We start from the raw sequence: 16,639 nt of genomic DNA on the forward strand, positions 1-16,639 counted from the left end.
AACTGTACTATGGATGTAGCAGAGATGTGTGTGTCTGTACCATGGATGTAGCAGAGCTGTGTGTGACTGACCATGGATGTAGCGGAGCTGTGTGTGTGACTGTACCATGGATGTAGCGGAGCTGTGTGTGTGACTGTACCATGGATGTAGCAGAGCTGTATGTGACTGACCATGGATGTAGCGGAGCTGTGTGTGACTGTACCATGGATGTAGCGGAGCTGTGTGTGTGACTGTACCATGGATGTAGCAGAGCTGTATGTGACTGACCATGGATGTAGCGGAGCTGTGTGTGACTGTACCATGGATGTAGCGGAGCTGTGTGTGTGACTGTACCATGGATGTAGCAGAGCTGTGTGTGACTGTACCATGGATGTAGCAGAGCGGTGTGCGACTGTACCATGGATGTAGCAGAGCTGTATGTGACTGACCATGGATGTAGCAGAGCTGTGTATAATATATAATATTAAGAAAACTGACTGAACAGCAATATAGTCTGAATTGGTGCATAACCAGAAAAGTCATATAGCAAATAGATCAATGGCTGCACTCAAAATTTACTGTGCTAAGGCAAGGAAATGTGCAATACATGAAATGTGAATAGCATACTGGCTTGGGAAATTTATGAAAAAACACATGAGATTCTTAGCACAAGATTTGGCCAAAAGTTGTGAGCCCATCCACCAAACGTCAAGGTAATCTCAAAACGGATGGATGGGATGAGTGCAGCCATTGATCTATTTGCTATATGACTTTTCTGGTTATGCACCAGTTCAGACTAGATTGCTGTTCAGTCAGTTTTCTTATATTTACTATGTACTATTTTTTCTGACTTGAACGCCTCACCCTTCACCATGCTGTGATCTTAATTACATCCAGACACAGTTGTGTTGTGAATTTGGATTCTGGGCTCCCCCGGTGGCCGCTTGTGGAATTGGACTTGTCATCCTCTTTCCTGTTTCACCTGGTTCCATCAGTAGTGGGTGTCGCTATTTAAGCTCATTTCTCTGGTGGTTTCTTGCCGGTCAACAATGTTATCTGATGCCTCTCAGTGCTTGTTCCTGCTTCTAGACTACTACTAGATAAGTTGGACTTTTGTCCATGTTTTGTTTTGCCTATTTGTTCCAGTTCACAGCTGAAGTTTTGTTACTGTGTCTGGAAAGCTCTCGTTGATCAGGGATTGCTACTCTGGCGTTATGAGTTAATGCCAGAGTTTAAGGTAATCTCTGGATGGTGTTTTGTTAGTGTTTTTCTGCTGACCATGAAAGTATACTATCTGTCTTCTGCTATCTAGTAAGCGGACCTCAAATTTGCTAAGACTATTTTCCTGCTGCGTTTGTTGTTTCATCTGAACTCACCGTCATTATATGTGGGGGGCTACTGTCTTCTTTGGAATATTTCTCTAGAGGTGAGCCAGGTCTTATATTTCCCTCTGCTAGCTATTTAGGTCTTAGGCCAGAGCTGGGCATCTAGCGATAAATAGGAAATGCTACCTGGCTATTTCTAGTTGCGCGGCAGGCTTAGTTCATGGTCAGTATAGTTCCATCTTCCGAGAGCTTGTCCCTCTATAGGCTTGCTATGATCTCTGCCTGCAGAGATCATGACAGTTTGACCGGCCAATAAAGTGTTAAAGACCCAGGTTGAGAAAGGAGAGTTATAAGAAGTCTGCTGGAATTTTTTTTTTTTTTTTTCCTCCAGTCTGCCTTGCTGCAGTCTTTTTTCTCTCTCTCCTCCTAATCTCTGTATGGCTCTGTGTGCACCTGACAATAATGGATCTCCAGAGTGTAACTGCGGGTTTGAATAATCTCATCACGAAAGTACAAAATTTACAAGATTTTGTGGTACATGCTCCGGTATCTGAGCCGAGAATTCCTTTGCCGGAGTTCTTCACAGGGAATAGAGCTAGCTTCCAGAATTTCCGAAATAATTGTAAGCTTTATTTGTCCCTGAAGTCTCGTTCAGCTGGAGACCCTGCTCAGCAGGTTAGGATTGTGATTTCCTTGCTCAGGGGTGACCCTCAAGATTGGGCCTTCTCATTGCCAGCAGGGGATCCTGCGTTACGCTATGTGGATGCGTTTTTTCTGGCCTTGGGCTTGCTTTATGAGGAACCTCATTTGGAACTTCAGGCAGAAAAAACTTTGATGGCACTATCTCAGGGGCAAGACGAAGCTGAAGTTTTCTGCCAAAAATTCCGTAAATGGTCTGTGCTTACTCAGTGGAATGAGTGCGCCTTGGCGGCAACTTTCAGAGAAGGTCTCTCTGATGCCATTAAGGATGTTATGGTGGGGTTCCCTGTGCCTGCAGGTCTGAATGAGTCCATGACAATGGCTATTCAGATTGATAGGCGTCTGCGGGAGCGCAAACCGGTGCACCATCTGGCGGTGTCTATGGAAAAGACGCCAGAAAGTATGCAGTGTGATAGAATTCTGTCCAGGAGCGAGCGACAGAATTTTAGACGGAAGAATGGATTGTGTTTCTATTGTGGGGATTCTACTCATGTTATATCAGCATGCTCTAGGCGTACAAAGAAGCTTGATAAGTCTGTTTCCATTGGCACCATTCAGTCTAAGTTTATTTTGTCTGTAACCCTGATTTGCTCTTTGTCATCCATTGCCGCGGACGCCTATGTTGACTCTGGCGCCGCTCTGAGTCTTATGGATTGGTCCTTTGCCAATCGTTGTGGTTTTGATTTAGAGCCTTTGGAGACTCTTATTCCTCTGAAGGGGATTGACTCCACCCCATTGGCTAATAATAAACCACAATACTGGACACAAGTAACCATGCGTATCAATCCGGATCACCAGGAGATTATTCGTTTCCTGGTGCTGTATAATTTACATGACGATTTGGTACTGGGATTGCCATGGTTGCAGTCTCACAACCCAGTCTTGGACTGGAGAGCAATGTCTGTGTTGAGCTGGGGATGTAAGGGTATTCATGGGGACTTACCTTTGGTTTCTATTTCGTCGTCCATTCCCTCTGAAGTCCCTGAGTTCCTCTCTGATTATCAAGATGTCTTTGACGAACCCAAGCTTGGGTCGTTACCTCCGCACCGTGAGTGCGATTGTGCCATAGATTTGATACCGGGTTGTAAATATCCCAAGGGTCGTTTGTTTAATCTGTCTGTGCCGGAACATGCTGCTATGCGGGAATATATAAAGGAGTCTTTGGAAAAGGGACATATTCGTCCATCTTCTTCTCCCTTGGGAGCTGGGTTTTTCTTTGTCTCAAAAAAAGACGGCTCTTTGAGACCATGTATTGATTATCGGCTTCTGAATAAGATCACTGTTAAGTATCAATACCCATTGCCATTGCTTACTGATTTGTTTGCTCGTATAGAGGGCCACTTTGAGTATTTGGTCATGCCTTTTGGTCTTTCTAATGCCCCTTCAGTTTTCCAGTCTTTTATGCATGATATTTTCCGCGATTTTCTGGATAAATTTATGATAATATATCTGGATGATATTCTGATTTTTTCTGATGACTGGGACTCTCATGTCCAGCAGGTCAGGAGAGTTTTTCAGGTTCTGCGGTCTAATTCTTTATGTGTGAAGGGGTCTAAGTGCGTTTTTGGGGTCCAGAAAATTTCCTTTTTGGGGTATATTTTTTCTCCCTCTTCCATTGAGATGGATCCCGTCAAGGTGCAAGCTATTTGTGACTGGACTCAGCCCTCCTCTCTTAAGGGTCTTCAGAGATTTTTGGGCTTTGCCAACTTTTACCGCCGATTTATTGCTGGTTTTTCGGATGTCGTTAAACCACTGACTGATTTGACCAGACAAGGCGCTGATGTTGCTAATTGGTCCCCTCATGCTGTAGAGGCCTTTCAGGAGCTTAAGCGCCGTTTTGCCTCTGCCCCTGTGTTGCGTCAGCCTGATGTGAATCTGCCTTTTCAGGTTGAGGTTGACGCTTCGGAGATCGGAGCTGGGGCAGTGTTGTCGCAGAAAGGTTCCGACTGCTCCGTCATTAGGCCTTGTGCCTTCTTTTCTCGCAAATTTTCGCCCGCAGAGCGGAATTATGATGTTGGGAATCGGGAGCTTTTGGCCATGAAGTGGGCGTTTGAGGAGTGGCGCCATTGGCTCGAGGGGGCTAGGCATCAGGTGGTGGTATTGACTGACCACAAAAATTTGATTTATCTTGAGACTGCCAGACGCCTGAATCCTAGACAGGCGCGCTGGTCTTTATTTTTTTCTCGCTTTAATTTTGTGGTGTCATACCTACCGGGTTCTAAGAATGTTAAGGCAGATGCCCTTTCTAGGAGTTTTGACCCGGACTCTCCTGGTAATTCTGAACCCACAGGTATCCTTAGGGAGGGAGTAATTTTGTCGGCCGTTTCTCCTGATCTGCGGCGGTCCTTGCAAGAGTTTCAGGCGGATAGACCGGATCGTTGTCCGCCTGATAGACTGTTTGTTCCGGATGATTGGACCAGCAGAGTCATCTCTGAGGTACATTCTTCTGCATTGGCAGGTCATCCCGGAATTTTTGGTACCAGGGATTTGGTGGCAAGATCCTTCTGGTGGCCTTCCCTGTCACGAGATGTGCGAGTCTTTGTGCAGTCATGTGACGTTTGTGCTCGGGCCAAGTCTTGTAGTTCTCGGGCTAGCGGACTGCTGTTGCCCTTGCCTATTCCTAAGAGGCCTTGGACACACATCTCGATGGATTTTATTTCAGATCTGCCTGTTTCCCAGAAGATGTCTGTCATCTGGGTGGTCTGTGACCGTTTCTCTAAAATGGTCCATTTGGTTCCTCTGCCCAAGTTGCCTTCTTCTTCTGAGTTGGTTCCTCTGTTTTTTCAGAATGTTGTCCGATTGCACGGTATTCCTGAGAATATTGTTTCTGACAGAGGTACCCAATTTGTGTCTAGATTTTGGCGGGCATTCTGTGCTAGGATGGGCATAGATTTGTCTTTTTCATCTGCTTTTCACCCTCAGACTAATGGCCAGACCGAGCGGACTAATCAGACCCTGGAGACATATCTGAGGTGTTTTGTCTCTGCTGACCAGGATGATTGGGTTGCTTTTTTGCCATTGGCAGAGTTCGCCCTCAATAATCGGGCCAGCTCTTCCACCTTGGTGTCCCCGTTTTTCTGTAATTCGGGGTTTCACCCTCGATTTTCCTCCGGTCAGGTGGAATCCTCGGATTGTCCTGGAGTGGATGCGGTGGTGGAGAGATTGCATCACATCTGGGGGCAGGTTATGGACAATTTGAAGTTGTCCCAGGAGAAGACTCAGCGTTTTGCCAACCGTCATCGTCGTGTTGGTTCTCGGCTTTGTGTTGGAGATTTGGTGTGGTTGTCTTCTCGTTTTGTCCCTATGAGGGTCTCTTCTCCTAAGTTTAAACCTCGGTTCATCGGCCCTTATAGAATATTGGAGATTCTTAATCCTGTTTCTTTCCGTTTGGACCTCCCTGCGTCCTTTTCCATTCATAACGTTTTTCATCGGTCGTTATTGCGCAGGTATGAGGTACCTGTGGTACCTTCAGTTGAGCCTCCTGCTCCGGTGTTGGTTGAGGGTGAGTTGGAGTACGTTGTGGAGAAAATTTTGGACTCTCGTGTTTCCAGACGGAGACTCCAGTATCTGGTCAACTGGAAGGGTTACGGCCAGGAGGATAATTCTTGGGTCAATGCATCTGATGTTCATGCTTCTGATCTTGTTCGTGCCTTCCATAGGGCTCATCCTGGTCGCCCTGGTGGATCTGGTGAGGGTTCGGTGCCCCCTCCTTGAGGGGGGGGTACTGTTGTGAATTTGGATTCTGGGCTCCCCCGGTGGCCGCTTGTGGAATTGGACTTGTCATCCTCTTTCCTGTTTCACCTGGTTCCATCAGTAGTGGGTGTCGCTATTTAAGCTCATTTCTCTGGTGGTTTCTTGCCGGTCAACAATGTTATCTGATGCCTCTCAGTGCTTGTTCCTGCTTCTAGACTACTACTAGATAAGTTGGACTTTTGTCCATGTTTTGTTTTGCCTATTTGTTCCAGTTCACAGCTGAAGTTTTGTTACTGTGTCTGGAAAGCTCTCGTTGATCAGGGATTGCTACTCTGGCGTTATGAGTTAATGCCAGAGTTTAAGGTAATCTCTGGATGGTGTTTTGTTAGTGTTTTTCTGCTGACCATGAAAGTATACTATCTGTCTTCTGCTATCTAGTAAGCGGACCTCAAATTTGCTAAGACTATTTTCCTGCTGCGTTTGTTGTTTCATCTGAACTCACCGTCATTATATGTGGGGGGCTACTGTCTTCTTTGGAATATTTCTCTAGAGGTGAGCCAGGTCTTATATTTCCCTCTGCTAGCTATTTAGGTCTTAGGCCAGAGCTGGGCATCTAGCGATAAATAGGAAATGCTACCTGGCTATTTCTAGTTGCGCGGCAGGCTTAGTTCATGGTCAGTATAGTTCCATCTTCCGAGAGCTTGTCCCTCTATAGGCTTGCTATGATCTCTGCCTGCAGAGATCATGACACAGTTGGTTCTGAGCTTCCTATAAATGCAGGCTTTACCATGTTATTAGCCATAGGTAAGTGTTCACACTAGGCAGTCAGCTCAGGTACCCATCCGTTTTGAGATTACCTTGACGTTTGGTGGATGGGCTCACAACTTTTGGCCAAATCTTGTGCTAAGAATCTCGTGTTTTTTCATAAATTTCCCAAGCCATTATGCTATTCACAATTCATGTATTGCACATTTCCTTGCCTTAGCACAGTAAATTTTGAGTGCAGCCATTGATCTATTTGCTGTACTATGGATGTAGCAGAGCTGTGTGTGACTGTACCATGGATGTAGCAGAGCTGTGTTTGACTGACTATGAATGTAGCAGAGCTGTGTGTGTCTGTACCATGGATGTAGCAGAGCTGTGTGTGACTGACTATGGATGTAGCAGTGCTGTGTGTGACTGCACCATGGAGGTAGCAGAGCTGTGTGTGTCTGTACCATGGATGTAGCAGAGATATGTGTGACTGTACTATAGATGCAGAAGAGATGTGTGTGTCTGTACCATGGATGTAGCAGAGCTGTGTGTGTCTGTACTATGGATGTAGCGGAGCTGTGTGTGACTGTACCATGGATGTAGCAGAGCTGTGTGAGGCTGTACCATGGATGTAGCAGAGCTGTGTGTGTTTGTACCATGGATGTAGCAGAGCTGTGTGCGACTGTACCATGGATGTAGCAGAGCTGTGTGTGGCTGTACCATGGATGTAGCGGAGCTGTGTGTGACTGTACCATGGATGTAGCGGAGCTGTGTTTGACTGTACCATGGATGTAGCAGAGCTGTGTGCGGCTGTACCATGGATGTAACAGCTGTGTGTGGCTGTACCATGGATGTAGCAGAGCTGTTTGTGACTGTACTATGGATGTAGCAGAGCTGTGTGTGACTGTACCATGGATGTAGCAGAGCTGTGTGCGACTTCACCATGGATGTAGCAGAGCTGTGTGCGGCTGTACCATGGATGTAGCAGAGCTGTGTGTGACTGTACCATGGATGTAGCAGAGCTGTGTGTGGCTGTACTATGGATGTAGCAGAGCTGTGTGTGACTGTACCATGGATGTAGCGGAGCTGTGTGTGTTTGTACCATGGATGTAGCAGAGCTCTGTGTGACTGTACTATGGATGTAGCAGAGCTGTGTGCGGCTGTACCATGGATGTAGCAGAGCTGTGTGTGACTGTACCATGGATGTAGCAGAGCTCTGTGGGACTGTACTGTGGATGTAGCAGAGCTGTGTGTGACTGTACTATGGATGTAGCGGAGCTGTGTGTGATTGTACCATGGATGTAGCAGAGCTGTGTGTGACTGTACCATGGATGTAGCAGAGCTGTGTGTGACTGTACCATGGATGTAGCAGAGCTGTGTGTGACTGTACCATGGATGTAGCAGAGCTGTGTGTGACTGTACCATGGATGTAGCAGAGCTCTGTGGGACTGTACCGTGGATGTAGCGGAGCTGTGTGCGACTGTACTGTGGATGTAGCAGAGCTGTGTGTGACTGCACCATGGATGTAGCAGAGCTGTGTGTGACTGCACCATGGGTGTAGCAGAGCTGTGTTTGACTGTACCATGGATGTAGTAGAGCTGGGTGTGACTGTACCATGGACGTAGCAGAGCTGTGTGCAGCTGTACCATGGATGTAGCAGAGCTGTGTGCGGCTGTACCATGGATGTAGCAGAGCTGTGTGTGACTGTACCATGGATTTAGCAGAGCTGTGTGTGACTGTACTATGGATGTAGCAGAGCTGTGTGTGACTGTACTATGGATGTAGCAGAGCTGTGTGTGACTGTACCATGGATGTAGTAGAGCTGTGTGTGACTGTACCATGGATGTAGCAGAGCTGTGTGCGGCTGTACCATGGATGTAGCAGAGCTGTGTGCGGCTGTACCATGGATGTAGCAGAGCTGTGTGTGACTGTACCATGGATGTAGCAGAGCTGTGTGTGACTGTACCATGGATGTAGCAGAGCTGTGTGTGACTACTATGGATGTAGCAGAGCTGTGTGTGACTGTACTATGGATGTAGCAGAGCTGTGTGCGTCTGTACCATGGATGTAGCAGAGCTGTGTGTGACTGTACCATGGATGTAGCAGAGCTGTGTGTGACTGTACCATGGTGACTGTACCATGGATGTAGCAGAGCTCTGTGGGACTGTACCGTGGATGTAGCGGAGCTGTGTGCGGCTGTACCATGGATGTAGCAGAGATGTGTGTGACTGCACCATGGATGTAGCAGAGCTGTGTGTGACTGCATCATGGATGTAGCAGAGCTGTGTGTGACTGTACCATGGATGTAGCAGAGCTGTGTGTGACTGTACCATGGATGTAGCAGAGCTGTGTGCAGCTGTACCATGGATGTAGCAGAGCTGTGTGCGGCTGTACCATGGATGTAGTAGAGCTGTGTGTGACTGTACCATGGATGTAGCAGAGCTGTGTGCGGCTGTACCATGGATGTAGCAGAGCTGTGTGCGGCTGTACCATGGATGTAGCAGAGCTGTGTGTGACTGTACCATGGATGTAGCAGAGCTGTGTGTGACTGTACCATGGATGTAGCAGAGCTGTGTGTGACTACTATGGATGTAGCAGAGCTGTGTGTGACTGTACTATGGATGTAGCAGAGCTGTGTGCGTCTGTACCATGGATGTAGCAGAGCTGTGTGTGGCTGTACTATGGATGTAGCAGAGCTGTGTGTGACTGTACTATGGATGTAGCGGAGCTGTGTGTGACTGTACCATGGATGTAGCAGAGCTGTGTGAGGCTGTACCATGGATGTAGCAGAGCTGTGTGTGTTTGTACCATGGATGTAGCAGAGCTGTGTGCGACTGTACCATGGATGTAGCAGAGCTGTGTGTGGCTGTACCATGGATGTAGCGGAGCTGTGTGTGACTGTACCATGGATGTAGCGGAGCTGTGTTTGACTGTACCATGGATGTAGCAGAGCTGTGTGCGGCTGTACCATGGATGTAACAGCTGTGTGTGGCTGTACCATGGATGTAGCAGAGCTGTTTGTGACTGTACTATGGATGTAGCAGAGCTGTGTGTGACTGTACCATGGATGTAGCAGAGCTGTGTGCGGCTGTACCATGGATGTAGCAGAGCTGTGTGTGACTGTACCATGGATGTAGCAGAGCTGTGTGTGACTGTACCGTGGATGTAGCAGAGCTGTGTGTGACTGCACCATAGATGTAGCAGAGCTGTGTGTGGCTGTACTATGGATGTAGCAGAGCTGTGTGTGTTTGTACCATGGATGTAGCAGAGCTCTGTGGGACTGTACCGTGGATGTAGCAGAGCTGTGTGTGACTGTACTATGGATGTAGCGGAGCTGTGTGTGACTGTACCATGGATGTAGCAGAGCTGTGTGTGACTGTACCATGGATGTAGCGGAGCTGTGTGTGTTTGTACCATGGATGTAGCAGAGCTCTGTGGGACTGTACCGTGGATGTAGCAGAGCTGTGTGTGACTGTACTATGGATGTAGCGGAGCTGTGTGTGACTGTACCATGGATGTAGCAGAGCTGTGTGTGACTGTACCATGGATGTAGCAGAGCTGTGTGTGACTGTACCATGGATGTAGCAGAGCTGTGTGTGACTGTACCATGGATGTAGCAGAGCTGTGTGTGACTGTACCATGGATGTAGCAGAGCTCTGTGGGACTGTACCGTGGATGTAGCGGAGCTGTGTGCGACTGTACTGTGGATGTAGCAGAGCTGTGTGTGACTGCACCATGGATGTAGCAGAGCTGTGTGTGACTGCACCATGGGTGTAGCAGAGCTGTGTGTGACTGTACCATGGATGTAGTAGAGCTGGGTGTGACTGTACCATGGACATAGCAGAGCTGTGTGCAGCTGTACCATGGATGTAGCAGAGCTGTGTGCGGCTGTACCATGGATGTAGCAGAGCTGTGTGTGACTGTACCATGGATGTAGCAGAGCTGTGTGTGACTGTACTATGGATGTAGCAGAGCTGTTTGTGACTGTACTATGGATGTAGCAGAGCTGTGTGTGACTGTACCATGGATGTAGCAGAGCTGTGTGAGGCTGTACCATGGATGTAGCAGAGCTGTGTGTGACTGTACCATGGATGTAGCAGAGCTGTGTGTGACTGTACCATGGATGTAGCAGAGCTGTGTGTGACTGTACCATGGTGACTGTACCATGGATGTAGCAGAGCTCTGTGGGACTGTACCGTGGATGTAGCGGAGCTGTGTGCGGCTGTACCATGGATGTAGCAGAGATGTGTGTGACTGCACCATGGATGTAGCAGAGCTGTGTGTGACTGCATCATGGATGTAGCAGAGCTGTGTGTGACTGTACCATGGATGTAGCAGAGCTGTGTGTGACTGTACCATGGATGTAGCAGAGCTGTGTGCAGCTGTACCATGGATGTAGCAGAGCTGTGTGCGGCTGTACCATGGATGTAGTAGAGCTGTGTGTGACTGTACCATGGATGTAGCAGAGCTGTGTGCGGCTGTACCATGGATGTAGCAGAGCTGTGTGCGGCTGTACCATGGATGTAGCAGAGCTGTGTGTGACTGTACCATGGATGTAGCAGAGCTGTGTGTGACTGTACCATGGATGTAGCAGAGCTGTGTGTGACTACTATGGATGTAGCAGAGCTGTGTGTGACTGTACTATGGATGTAGCAGAGCTGTGTGCGTCTGTACCATGGATGTAGCAGAGCTGTGTGTGGCTGTACTATGGATGTAGCAGAGCTGTGTGTGACTGTACTATGGATGTAGCAGAGCTGTGTGTGACTGTACTATGGATGTAGCAGAGCTGTGTGTGACTGTACTATGGATGTAGCAGAGCTGTGTGTGACTGTACCGTGGATGTAGCGGAGCTGTGTGCGACTGTACTGTGGATGTAGCAGAGCTGTTTGTGACTGCACCATGGATGTAGCAGAGCTGTGTGTGACTGCACCATGGATGTAGCAGAGCTGTGTGTGACTGCACCATGGATGTAGCAGAGCTGTGTGTGACTGTACCATGGATGTAGCAGAGCTGTGTGCGGCTGTACCATGGATGTAGCAGAGCTGTGTGCGGCTGTACCATGAATGTAGCAGAGCTGTGTGTGAGTGTACCATGGATGTAGCAGAGCTGTGTGCGGCTGTACCATGAATGTAGCAGAGCTGTGTGTGCCTGTACTGTGGTCACATAACTCCCTTTTTGGGCTGCGCATCTTGTCTGTACAGCTTTCCACAGGCAGGTGTAAAACCGGTCTGGGTCCTGCTCTGCCTCCGTCTAATTTGAGGCCTGCTGGTACATAGCGAGGTTGCCTACAAGAGTTAGGGTCTGTCCTGATCGGGTACTCCTTGCCGTGCTGGGACGGCTTTTGTGCTATTTTGCTCTTAACAGTGTCACCTAATAAAGTACCCAATATTATTTACCTTACCTGCACTATTACTATTTACTCAGTGCAGGGCATTATGGCAGAACACAGTCAGCCTGGACCTTGTGATAGTCCGGAGGCCATTCTGACTATTCTGGGAGCCACACTGGGGATAGGAACTGATGTGAGAGTAAAGGGAGTTTTTCACCTCCCAAATGACTTTTAGACAAACTATAGAATGATATAAGGGACTTCACCGCTTATAAAAATCATACTAACTCTCTGCTACGGTGGATGTGAAAATAACTTTTAATCCTTAAGCAAATGAGGGTGTTTTGGTGCACCCATGCCCATTACCATAAGCTGGGTGCACCGTTATGCCCCCTCAATTTGTCTATTGGAGACTGCCTTACCTTGTGATGGACAGTGCTAATTATGGGGACATAACAGTGCACCCAGCTCATGGCAAAGGGTGCACCGAAAACCCCTTGTTTGCATATGGATTAAAAGTCATTTTTGAAAGCACTGTACCAGTAACAAGAAGAGTTTTTAGTATGATTTGTACACAGGTCAAGTCCCCTATATCATTGTATCATTGCATTGTACAAATACTGATGTAAATTACTGACCAAATACTAAATGTGTGAACGTGGCCTAAAAAGCGAGGGTGACAGACAGCTCAGCCATAGTATAATGTCAGGATCTGTCTTGTACTATTTGTATGGCTTTATATAAAATGTTTCCTGCCTAGCGCCAGCTACTGAGGGGGTGGTTTGTTGGCTGGTGAGTGGCTGTAATGTCGACTACTTATTTAAGGTCAGTACCAGTTATCTAACCCTGATGGTGGCCCTAGCTAAATATATACAGGTCCTTCTCAAAAAATTAGCATATAGTGTTAAATTTCATTATTTACCATAATGTAATGATTACAATTAAACTTTCATATATTATAGATTCATTATCCACCAACTGAAATTTGTCAGGTCTTTTATTGTTTTAATACTGATGATTTTGGCATACAACTCCTGATAACCCAAAAAACCTGTCTCAATAAATTAGCATATTTCACCCGTCCAATCAAATAAAAGTGTTTTTTAATAACAAACAAAAAAACCATCAAATAATAATGTTCAGTTATGCACTCAATACTTGGTCGGGAATCCTTTGGCAGAAATGACTGCTTCAATGCGGCGTGGCATGGAGGCAATCAGCCTGTGACACTGCTGAGATGTTATGGAGGCCCAGGATGCTTCAATAGCGGCCTTAAGCTCATCCAGAGTGTTGGGTCTTGCGTCTCTCAACTTTCTCTTCACAATATCCCACAGATTCTCTATGGGGTTCAGGTCAGGAGAGTTGGCAGGCCAATTGAGCACAGTAATACCATGGTCAGTAAACCATTTACCAGTGGTTTTGGCACTGTGAGCAGGTGCCAGGTCGTGCTGAAAAATGAAATCTTCATCTCCATAAAGCATTTCAGCCGATGGAAGCATGAAGTGCTCCAAAATCTCCTGATAGCTAGCTGCATTGACCCTGCCCTTGATGAAACACAGTGGACCAACACCAGCAGCTGACATGGCACCCCACACCATCACTGACTGTGGGTACTTAACACTGGACTTCAGGCATTTTGGCATTTCCTTCTCCCCAGTCTTCCTCCAGACTCTGGCACCTTGATTTCCGAATGACATGCAAAATTTGCTTTCATCAGAAAAAAGTACTTGGGACCACTTAGCAACAGTCCAGTGCTGCTTCTCTGTAGCCCAGGTCAGGCGCTTCTGCCGCTGTTTATGGTTCAAAAGTGGCTTTACCTGGGGAATGCGGCACCTGTAGCCACACCAGACTCAGTCCACTGCTTCCTCAGGTTCCCCAAGGTCTGGAATCGGTCCTTCTCCACAATCTTCCTCAGGGTCCTGTCACCTCTTCTCGTTGTACAGCGTTTTCTGCCACATTGTTTCCTTCCAACAGACTTACCATTGAGGTGCCTTGATACAGCACTCTGGGAACAGCCTATTTGTTGAGAAATTTCTTTCTGGGTCTTACCCTCTTGCTTGAGGGTGTCAATGATGGCCTTCTTGACATCTGTCAGGTCGCTAGTCTTACCCATGATGGGGGTTTTGAGTAATGAACCAGGCAGGGAGTTTTTAAAAGCCTCAGGTATCTTTTGCATGTGTTTAGAGTTAATTAGTTGATTCAGAAGATTAGGGTAATAGGTCATTTAGAGAACCTTTTCTTGATATGCTAATTTATTGAGACAGGTTTTTTTGGGTTATCAGGAGTTGTATGCCAAAATCATCAGTATTAAAACAATAAAAGACCTGACAAATTTCAGTTGGTGGATAATGAATCTATAATATATGAAAGTTTAATTGTAATCATTACATTATGGTAAATAATAAAATTTAACACTATATGCTAATTTTTTGAGAAGGACCTGTATAAGCCTAGGATCACCCCACCCCCATCCGACATCCAGATCTGAAAAAAATCGGTCTGTACTCAGATGTCATCTGAGTGCGGTCCAAAGTTTTCCACAGTTCTATACACTGTGTGCAGAATTATTAGGCAAGTTGTATTTCAGAGGATTAATTTTATTATTGATCAACAACTATGTTCTCAATCAACCCAAAAGACTCATAAATATCAAAGCTTAATATTTTTGGAAGTTGGAATAAGTTTTTTTTAGATTTGGTTATCTTAGGAGGATATCTGTTTGTGCAGGTAACTATTACTGTGCAGAATTATTAGGCAACTTAATAAAAACCAAATATATTCCCATCTCACTTGTTTATTTTCACCAGGTAAACCAATATCACGGCACAAAATTTAGAAATAAACATTTCTGACATGCAAAATCAAAACCCCAAAAAATTAGTGACCAATATAGCCACCTTTCTTTATGATGACACTCAGCAGTCTTCCATCCATAGATTCTGTCAGTTGCTTGATCTGTTTACGACCAACATTGCGTGCAGCAGCCACCACAGCCTCCCAGACACTGTTCCGAGAGGTGGACTGTTTTCCCTCCCTGTAGTTCTCACATTTTATGAGGGACCACAGGTTCTCTATGGGGTTCAGATCAGGTGAACAAGGGGGCCATGTCATTATTTATTCTTCTTTGAGACCTTTACTGGCCAGCCACGCTGTGAAGTAGTTGGAAGCATGCGATGGAGCATTGTCCTGCATGAAAATCATGTTATTCTTGAACGATACTGACTTCTTCCTGCACCACTGCTTGAAGAAGTTGTCTTCCAGAAACTGGCAGTAGGTCTGGGAGTTGAGCTCCATCCTCAATCCTAAAAGGTCCCACAAGTTCATCTTTGATGATACCAGCCCATACCAGTACCCCACCTCCACCTTGCTGGCGTCTGAGTCGGAGTGGAGCTCTCTGCCCTTTACTAATCCAGCCTCTGGCCCATCCATCTGGCCCATCAAGAGTCACCCTCATTTCATCAGTCCATAAAACCTTTGAAAAGTCAGTCTTAAGATATTTCTTGGCCCAGTCTTGACATTTTATCTTATGTTTCTTGTTCAAAGATGGTTGTTTTTCAGCCTTACCTTGGCCATGTCCCTGAGTATCGCACACCTTGTGCTTTTTGTTACTCCAGTAACGTTGCAGCTCTGAAATATGGTAAAACTGGTGGCAAATGGCATCTTGGCAGCTTCACGCTTGATTTTCCTCAATTCATGGGCAGTTATTTTGCGCCTTTTTTGCCCAACATGCTTCTTGCGACCCTGTTGGCTATTTGCCATGAAACGCTTGATTGTTCGGTGATCACGCTTCAAAAGTTTGGCAATTTCCAGACTGCTGCATCCTTCTGCAAGACATCTCACAATTTTGGACTTTTCAGAGCCCGTCAAATCTCTCTTCTGACCCATTTTGCCAAAGGAAAGGAAGTTGCCTAATAATTAAGCACACCTTATATAGGGTTTTGATGTCATTAGACAACACCCCTCCTCATTACAGAGATGCACATCACCCGATTTACTTAATTGGTAGTTGGCTCTCAAGCCTGAACAGCTTGGAGTAGGACAACAGGTATAAAAAGTATCATGTGATCAGAAAACAACTTGCCTAATAATTCTGCACATAGTGTAGGTATGAACAGGCAAGTGCTATCCAATTATCAGAGGCCAATTGTGCATACTGCATTTTTCATCCCTCAGTCCACCCAGTCTGAGGAAAAAGTCAGACTTGTGCATGGTGTCATTGAATAAAATGGGGACAATTTATACGGTTGTGTGCACGAGCCCTAAGAGTGGGGTATGTGTAGCCATGTGTCTGATCTCAGGAAAAAATCTTGCTTTAAGTATAAATTTCTAATATAAATCATATGGTACTTAAATGAAACAATTTATTAATAAATAGCGTTAAAAACCACCAACCTGTGGTAACACCAAAAACAAACAGACACAAAAAACACCGTGGAAAACACCGTGAAAAAAAACCTTGGCGTTGATGTCATCATACACTATCGAGACACATGGCACATTGAATCGAGCCTCCTGATGAGCCAGAGAGGCGAAACGCGTTGAGGCTATACAGGCACAGGGCGGGCGGCATCATATATACAGCGATAAGTATTAATGAGATATCAATGCATTATATCCCTGTTGGGAGGTGCTAGCAAAAACTCATGAAATGCTGCTTTTAATTCGGCTATTGTAAGATAGAAAAAGCATGTTTATTGGTGTGGTAACGATATGAGCAAGTTACTATTCGGTATCACTCCAATTCGGAGAAAGTAACTTGAGCCATTCCATTATTGCCGCCTATAAGCCTTGTTTTTCCATGTTTTTTCATGTTCTCAGTCTGTTTTTATAAATTTGCACGGTGCTGGGTATAGGATTCCCT

This window comes from Ranitomeya variabilis, chromosome 1, assembly GCF_051348905.1.
Source record: "Ranitomeya variabilis isolate aRanVar5 chromosome 1, aRanVar5.hap1, whole genome shotgun sequence".
NCBI lineage: Eukaryota > Metazoa > Chordata > Amphibia > Anura > Dendrobatidae > Ranitomeya > Ranitomeya variabilis.